The sequence below is a fragment of the Scyliorhinus canicula genome, chromosome 1, assembly GCF_902713615.1.
Source record: "Scyliorhinus canicula chromosome 1, sScyCan1.1, whole genome shotgun sequence".
NCBI classification, from domain to species: Eukaryota; Metazoa; Chordata; class Chondrichthyes; order Carcharhiniformes; family Scyliorhinidae; genus Scyliorhinus; species Scyliorhinus canicula.
The window spans coordinates 272,518,819-272,528,547 of NC_052146.1; positions in this window are offsets into that span (position 1 = coordinate 272,518,819).

Here is a 9,729-nt window from a genome sequence, read left to right on the forward strand (position 1 = left end):
TAGAAATCATGGTCAACATAGACTATTTCAATTGCCCAGTGGGATAAGGAAGAAATGTTTTTTTCCTTCATTGCCCTTGGGGGTTTTTATGCTGGGTTTTCACTTCTCCAGTGAGTCTGCATGGCACCCAATTGGTACAGAGCCTCTTGGCTTGATCTTTAGACTGGGGCAATCTGGGTGGAGCCGCTGTTGTTTTTCTATCCAGTGTCATTGTACATTCATTGAAATGCTTGAACTCACCAACTCACATACATAGGGAAGAACAGCCGCAGAATTATGAGCACAGACACAAGCCCATTGGTCTTCACACATTCAGCTGTGCCAGAAGTGGGCGCATCATAGGCTAAAGCTGCTGAGATTCGGAAGACAAATGTTGCTTTTTGGAATTGTATGTTTGCATTTGCAGAACACTTCACTGAAAACTTCTTAACTGCGTTGGTCTGTGCCAAGCATGTGACCTTAAGAATAAGGATGTCATGGCCTCAATTGTCTCCTCAATTGATTGTTAACTTCCACAGGGGGCAGGTGAGTTGAAATATCATTCAGAGAGGATCTCTGGCATCTTTATTTGCACCATCCCACCTTTCAGTGGCACCCATTGGGACCATGCATGATACCTACCCAAGACATTAATGTTTTGTATGAAGATACAAATTCAGGAAACAAATCTTCCACATTCTATTCCATTTAAGCTTTTGCAATGTAAACCAGAATGGTCACTGGTAGTCCCGGACCTCCAGCTCTGCCAGCGAAGGGAATGGATCTGTCTTTTCTGGTTGATACACTTCATGACCAAGGCATGCATTACACAGGCTGCAGCAAGAGGAAAAACATTTTGAAAAATAAAGTTGCTTATGTTGCTGGCATCTAAGAAGCTACAGGAACGTTTAATGCAGGGCTATTGTGGTAAGACCCCTCCCCGAATTCAGCAAGACTCCATAGCAGAGATGAGAGAGTTCGCTTACAACACAAAACTAATTATGATCAGAGTGCATCTTGTTCCTCTGGCAAATGTGCCTTAATAGAACTATTGCAGCGGATCGCGACTGAGGAGATTAATTTCATTGAGCAATATGCTGGGGAACATCATTGCAGAAAATTCCATTGTCTGCTGTTAACCTGAATATTTTAAACTCGATAATGGTTCCAGCAAAATAGTGTAGGAATTAACTTTTACAAATGTGCTAACTAGTACATCAACAGAGAAATTACAACCCCAGAGCAGGCAACACCCCAGAATGTTCCTGGGCAAATTCACACAAACTCACAATCACAGTTAAAGTGTGACAGTCAGACTCACAATTAACTCATCTGGACACAGCAACACTAACCCCACACTCGCACACAGAACATAGAATTTACAGTGCAGAAGGAGGCCATTCGGCCCATCGAGTCTGCACCAACCCACTTAAGCCCTCATTTCCACCCTATCCCCGTAACCCAATAACCCCACCCCAACTAACCTTTTTGGTCACTAAGGGCAATTTAGCATGGCCAATCCACCTAACCTGCACGTCTTTGGGCTGTGGGAGGAAACCGGAGCACCCAGAGGAAACCCATGCAGACACGGGGAGAAAGTGCAGACTCCGCACAAAAAGTGACCCAGCGGGGAATCAAACCTGGGACCCTGGCACTGTGAAGCCACAGTGCTAGCCACTTGTGCTACCGTGCTGCCCATGTGCAATTTTGACTCTGGTTGACCATTGGGCGGAATTCTACAAGTGGCCATCAGTGACGAAGATCTGGCAGCTACAGTCTTAACTAGGTTTTGTGGTCTTATTAAGGGAATCAAGGGTTGTGGGGATAATGTGGGAAAGTGGAGTTGATGGTTAGATTAGATGAACCATGATCTCCATGAATAAGGGAGTAGACCCGATGGACCGAGTGGCCTACTTCTGCTCCTATGTCTTATGGACTGTTAGACCAGCAATCTGGGTGGTGACACATAGGTAAACTAAATTGTGCACAAGTCACTGCAGTGCTACATGCCTCAAAGGCTGACACATCTCCACTTTAAAATGTTTCAGGCATCAGAGCCATTTCCAAGTCACGACCACACTTATTTTGGTGGCGTGTCCTGCACACCATTTAAGGGGAGGCATCCATTCAACAAGCCAACTCTGCCTTCATCTTTCAATTAAGGAAAATAGGTGAGAAATAAATGTAAGAAGCTGGGCCCTCAGCAGCATCTGGGTGGCAGCCAGAGTGCTAAAGGTGAGTGCTGCTGAGTGAGATGAAAAGTGCGAGGGAGCCTCTAACTCAGGGGTGGGCAAACTTTTCCGTGCAAGGGCCGCATTCAGAAATTCACAATTCACAAAGGGCCGCATAGTATATTAAGCAAAATAATTACTTCACCCGGTTATGATTCTGGGCGCCTCATATAGAACATAGAACAGTACAGCACAGAACAGGCCCTTCGGCCCTCGACGTTGTGCCAAGCAATGATCACCCTACTCAAGTCAACGTATCCACCCTATACCAGTAAGTAACCCAACAGCCCCCCCCCACCCATTAACCTTTTTTAAAAAAAAATTAAAAAAAAAAAAAATTTAAAAACAAAATTTTTTTTTTTTTTTTTTAATGACTTGGTGGGCCGCAGAAATACCTTTGGCGGGCCGCATGCGGCCCGCGGGCCGTAGTTTGCCCACCCCTGCTCTAACTGGAGACAATGTTCAAAAGATTCCTCCGAATAAATTAAGGTGAAGGTTCAGCGATGCTGGTGCACATACTAACTAAAACACACCAATACAAACATGCTCACACTCAGCTCACAGAAATTCACTCGTGCAAACACACTGAGCACATTCGTACACACACATTGGGGTCACTCAAACTCACTATCAATCGGAGATCACTCACATTCACACTTCTTCTGAGGTCAATCAAATTCACACAGCTCACTAATACTCACACTCGCACTGAGCACACTCACTGAACTCACACACTGAACTCACACTGAGCTCACTCCCACTGACCTCACTCACACTGAGCTCACTCACACTGAGCTCACTCACACTGAGCTCACTCACACTGAGCTCACTCACACTGAGCTCACACTGAGCTCACTCACACTGAGCTCACTCACACTGAGCTCACACTGAGCTCACTCACACTGAGCTCACACTGAGCTCACTCACACTGAGCTCACACTGAGCTCACTCACACTGAGCTCACACTGAGCTCACTCACACTGAGCTCACTCACACTGAGCTCACTCACACTGAGCTCACTCCCACTGACCTCACTCACACTGAGCTCACTCACACTGAGCTCACACACACTGAGCTCACACTGAGCTCACACTGAGCTCACTCACACTGAGCTCACTCACACTGAGCTCACACTGAGCTCACACTGAGCTCACTCACACTGAGCTCACACACACTGAGCTCACTCACACTGAGCTCACTCACACTGAGCTCACTCACACTGAGCTCACACTGAGCTCACACTGAGCTCACTCACACTGAGCTCACACTGAGCTCACTCACACTGAGCTCACACTGAGCTCACTCACACTGAGCTCACTCACACTGAGCTCACACTGAGCTCACTCACACTGAGCTCACTCACACTGAGCTCACACTGAGCTCACACTGAGCTCACTCACACTGAGCTCACTCACACTGAGCTCACTCACACTGAGCTCACTCACACTGAGCTCACTCACACTGAGCTCACACTGAGCTCACACTGAGCTCACTCACACTGAGCTCACACTGAGCTCACTCACACTGAGCTCAGACTGAGCTCACACTGAGCTCACTCACACTGAGCTCACACTGAGCTCACTCACACTGAGCTCACTCACACTGAGCTCACTCACACTGAGCTCACACTGAGCTCACTCACACTGAGCTCACACTGAGCTCACTCACACTGAGCTCACTCACACTGAGCTCACTCACACTGAGCTCACACTGAGCTCACTCACACTGAGCTCACTCACACTGAGCTCACTCACACTGAGCTCACACTGAGCTCACACACACTGAGCTCACTCACACTGAGCTCACACTGAGCTCACTCACACTGAGCTCACACTGAGCTCACTCACACTGAGCTCACACTGAGCTCACACTGAGCTCACACTGAGCTCACTCACACTGAGCTCACTCACACTGAGCTCACACTGAGCTCACTCACACTGAGCTCACTCACACTGAGCTCACTCACACTGAGCTCACACTGAGCTCACTCACACTGAGCTCACTCACACTGAGCTCACACTGAGCTCACTCACACTGAGCTCACACTGAGCTCACTCACACTGAGCTCACTCACACTGAGCTCACACTGAGCTCACACTGAGCTCACTCACACTGAGCTCACTCACACTGAGCTCACACTGAGCTCACTCACACTGAGCTCACACTGAGCTCACACTGAGCTCACTCACACTGAGCTCACTCACACTGAGCTCACACTGAGCTCACACTGAGCTCACTCACACTGAGCTCACACTGAGCTCACTCACACTGAGCTCACTCACACTGAGCTCACTCACACTGAGCTCACACTGAGCTCACACTGAGCTCACTCACACTGAGCTCACTCACACTGAGCTCACTCACACTGAGCTCACTCACACTGACTCACACTGAGCTCACTCACACTGAGCTCACTCACACTGAGCTCACACTGAGCTCACTCACACTGAGCTCACACTGAGCTCACTCACACTGAGCTCACTCACACTGAGCTCACTCACACTGAGCTCACACTGAGCTCACTCACACTGAGCTCACACTGAGCTCACACTGAGCTCACTCACACTGAGCTCACACTGAGCTCACACTGAGCTCACTCACACTGAGCTCACTCACACTGAGCTCACTCACACTGAGCTCACTCACACTGAGCTCACTCACACTGAGCTCACTCACACTGAGCTCACACTGAGCTCACTCACACTGAGCTCACACTGAGCTCACTCACACTGAGCTCACTCACACTGAGCTCACTCACACTGAGCTCACTCACACTGAGCTCACTCACACTGAGCTCACTCACACTGAGCTCACACTGAGCTCACACTGAGCTCACTCACACTGAGCTCACTCACACTGAGCTCACACTGAGCTCACACTGAGCTCACACTGAGCTCACACTGAGCTCACTCACACTGAGCTCACTCACACTGAGCTCACACTGAGCTCACACTGAGCTCACTCACACTGAGCTCACTCACACTGAGCTCACACTGAGCTCACTCACACTGAGCTCACACTGAGCTCGCACTGAGCTCACACACACTGAGCTCACTCACACTGAGCTCACACTGAGCTCACACTGAGCTCACACACACTGAGCTCACACTGAGCTCACTCACACTGAGCTCACTCACACTGAGCTCACTCACACTGAGCTCACTCACACTGAGCTCACTCACACTGAGCTCACTCACACTGAGCTCACACTGAGCTCACCTGCACACTGAGCTCACTCACCTGAGCTCACACTGAGCTCACTCAGCACTGAGCTCACTCACCTGAGCTCACATCACACTTGACTCACACTGAGCTCACACCTGAGCTCACTCACACTGAGCTCACTCACACTGAGCTCACTCACACTGAGCTCACACTGAGCTCACACTGAGCTCACTCACACTGAGCTCACTCACACTGAGCTCACTCACACTGAGCTCACTCACACTGAGCTCACACTGAGCTCACTCACACTGAGCTCACACTGAGCTCACTCACACTGAGCTCAACTCACACTGAGCTCACTCACACTGAGCTCACTCACACTGAGCTCACTCACACTGAGCTCACTCACACTGAGCTCACACACTGAGCTCACTACACACTGAGCTCACTCACACTGAGCTCAACACTGAGCTCACCACACTGAGCTCACTCACACTGAGCTCACTCACACTGAGCTCACACTGAGCTCACTCACACTGAGCTCACTCACACTGAGCTCACTCACACTGAGCTCACTCACACTGAGCTCACTCACACTGAGCTCACACTGAGCTCACACTGAGCTCACTCACACTGAGCTCACTCACACTGAGCTCACACTGAGCTCACACTGAGCTCACACACACTGAGCTCACACTGAGCTCACTCACACTGAGCTCACACTGAGCTCACACTGAGCTCACTCACACTGAGCTCACTCACACTGAGCTCACACTGAGCTCACACTGAGCTCACACTGAGCTCACTCACACTGAGCTCACACTGAGCTCACACTGAGCTCACACACACTGAGCTCACACTGAGCTCACTCACACTGAGCTCACACTGAGCTCACACTGAGCTCACTCACACTGAGCTCACTCACACTGAGCTCACACTGAGCTCACACTGAGCTCACACTGAGCTCACTCACACTGAGCTCACTCACACTGAGCTCACACTGAGCTCACTCACACTGAGCTCACACTGAGCTCACACTGAGCTCACTCACACTGAGCTCACTCACACTGAGCTCACACTGAGCTCACACTGAGCTCACTCACACTGAGCTCACTCACACTGAGCTCACTCACACTGAGCTCACACTGAGCTCACTCACACTGAGCTCACTCACACTGAGCTCACTCACACTGAGCTCACACTGAGCTCACACTGAGCTCACTCACACTGAGCTCACACTGAGCTCACTCACACTGAGCTCACTCACACTGAGCTCACTCACACTGAGCTCACTCACACTGAGCTCACTCACACTGAGCTCACACCACTGAGCTCACTCACACTGAGCTCACACTGAGCTCACACTGAGCTCACTCACACTGAGCTCACTCACACTGAGCTCACTCACACTGAGCTCACACTGAGCTCACTCACACTGAGCTCACTCACACTGAGCTCACACTGAGCTCACTCACACTGAGCTCACACTGAGCTCACTCACACGAGATCACTCCACTGAGCTCACTCACACTGAGCTCACACTGAGCTCACACTGAGCTCACTCACACTGAGCTCACACTGAGCTCACACTGAGCTCACTCACACTGAGCTCACACTGAGCTCACTCACACTGAGCTCACACTGAGCTCACACTGAGCTCACACTGAGCTCACACTGAGCTCACTCACACTGAGCTCACTCACACTGAGCTCACTCACACTGAGCTCACTCACACGAGCTACACTGAGCTCACACTGAGCTCACTCACACTGAGCTCACTCACACTGAGCTCACTCACCTGAGCTCACACTGAGCTCACACTGAGCTACTCCACTACACTGAGCTCACACACACTGAGCTCACACTGAGCTCACTCACACTGAGCTCACTCACACTGAGCTCACACTGAGCTCACACACACTGAGCTCACTCACACTGAGCTCACACTGAGCTCACACTGAGCTCACTCACACTGAGCTCACACTGAGCTCACTCACACTGAGCTCACTCACTGAGCTCACACTGAGCTCACACTGAGCTCACACACACTGAGCTCACACTGAGCTCACACTGAGCTCACTCACACTGAGCTCACTCACACTGAGCTCACTCACACTGAGCTCACACACTGAGCTCACACTGAGCTCACACTGAGCTCACACTGAGCTCACTCACACTGAGCTCACTCACACTGAGCTCACTCACACTGAGCTCACACACACTGAGCTCACACTGAGCTCACACTGAGCTCACACTGAGCTCACACTGAGCTCACTCACACTGAGCTCACACTGAGCTCACACTGAGCTCACTCACACTGAGCTCCACTGAGCTCACTCACACTGAGCTCACTCACACTGAGCTCACTCACACTGAGCTCACTCACACTGAGTCTCACTGAGCTCACTCACACTGAGCTCACTCACACTGAGCTCACACTGAGCTCACTCACACTGAGCTCACACTGAGCTCACTCACACTGAGCTCACTCACACTGAGCTCACTCACACTGAGCTCACTCACACTGAGCTCACTCACACTGAGCTCACTCACACTGAGCTCACTCACACTGAGCTCACTCACACTGAGCTCACACTGAGCTCACTCCCACTGAGCTCACTCACACTGAGCTCACACTGAGCTCACTCACACTGAGCTCACTCACACTGAGCTCACTCACACTGAGCTCACTCACACTGAGCTCACACACACTGAGCTCACACTGAGCTCACTCACACTGAGCTCACTCACACTGAGCTCACACTGAGCTCACACTGAGCTCACACTGAGCTCACTCACACTGAGCTCACACTGAGCTCACTCACACTGAGCTCACTCACACTGAGCTCACTCACACTGAGCTCACTCACACTGAGCTCACACTGAGCTCACTCACACTGAGCTCACTCACACTGAGCTCACACTGAGCTCACACTGAGCTCACTCACACTGAGCTCACACTGAGCTCACTCACACTGAGCTCACACTGAGCTCACACTGAGCTCACTCACACTGAGCTCACTCACACTGAGCTCACACACACTGAGCTCACACTGAGCTCACTCACACTGAGCTCACTCACACTGAGCTCACACTGAGCTCACACACACTGAGCTCACTCACACTGAGCTCACACTGAGCTCACACTGAGCTCACTCACACTGAGCTCACACTGAGCTCACTCACACTGAGCTCACTCACACTGAGCTCACACTGAGCTCACACACACTGAGCTCACACTGAGCTCACTCACACTGAGCTCACTCACACTGAGCTCACTCACACTGAGCTCACACTGAGCTCACACTGAGCTCACACTGAGCTCACACTGAGCTCACACTGAGCTCACTCACACTGAGCTCACTCACACTGAGCTCACACACACTGAGCTCACACTGAGCTCACACTGAGCTCACACTGAGCTCACACTGAGCTCACTCACACTGAGCTCACACTGAGCTCACACACTGAGCTCACTCACACTGAGCTCACACTGAGCTCACTCACACTGAGCTCACACTGAGCTCACTCACACTGAGTCACTCACACTGAGCTCACACTGAGCTCACACACATGAGTCTCACTGAGCTCACTCACACTGAGCTCACTCACACTGAGCTCACTCACACTGAGCTCACTCACACTGAGCTCACTCACACTGAGCTCACACTGAGCTCACTCACACTGAGCTCACACTGAGCTCGCTCACACTGAGCTCACACTGAGCTCACTCACACTGAGCTCGCTCACACTGAGCTCACACTGAGCTCACACACACTGAGCTCACTCACACTGAGCTCACTCACACTGAGCTCACTCACACTGAGCTCACTCACACTGAGCTCACTCACACTGAGCTCACTCACACTGAGCTCACACTGAGCTCACTCACACTGAGCTCACACTGAGCTCACACTGAGCTCACACACACTGAGCTCACTCCACTGAGCTCACACTGAGCTCACTCACACTGAGCTCACATGAGCTCACTCACACTGAGCTCACTCACACGAGCCACTCACACTGAGCTCACACTGAGCTCACACTGAGCTACACTGAGCTCACTCACACTGAGCTCACACTGAGCTCACTCACACTGAGCTCACTCACACTGAGCTCACCACTGAGCTCACTCACCTGAGCTCACTCACACTGAGCTCACTCACACTGCGCTCCTCACACTGAGCTCACTCACACTGAGCTCACACTGAGCTCACTCACACTGAGCTCACTCACACTGAGCTCACTCACACTGAGCTCACACTGAGCTCACTCACACTGAGCTCACTCACACTGAGCTCACTCACTGAGCTCACTCACACTGAGCTCACACTGAGCTCAGTGACACTGAGCT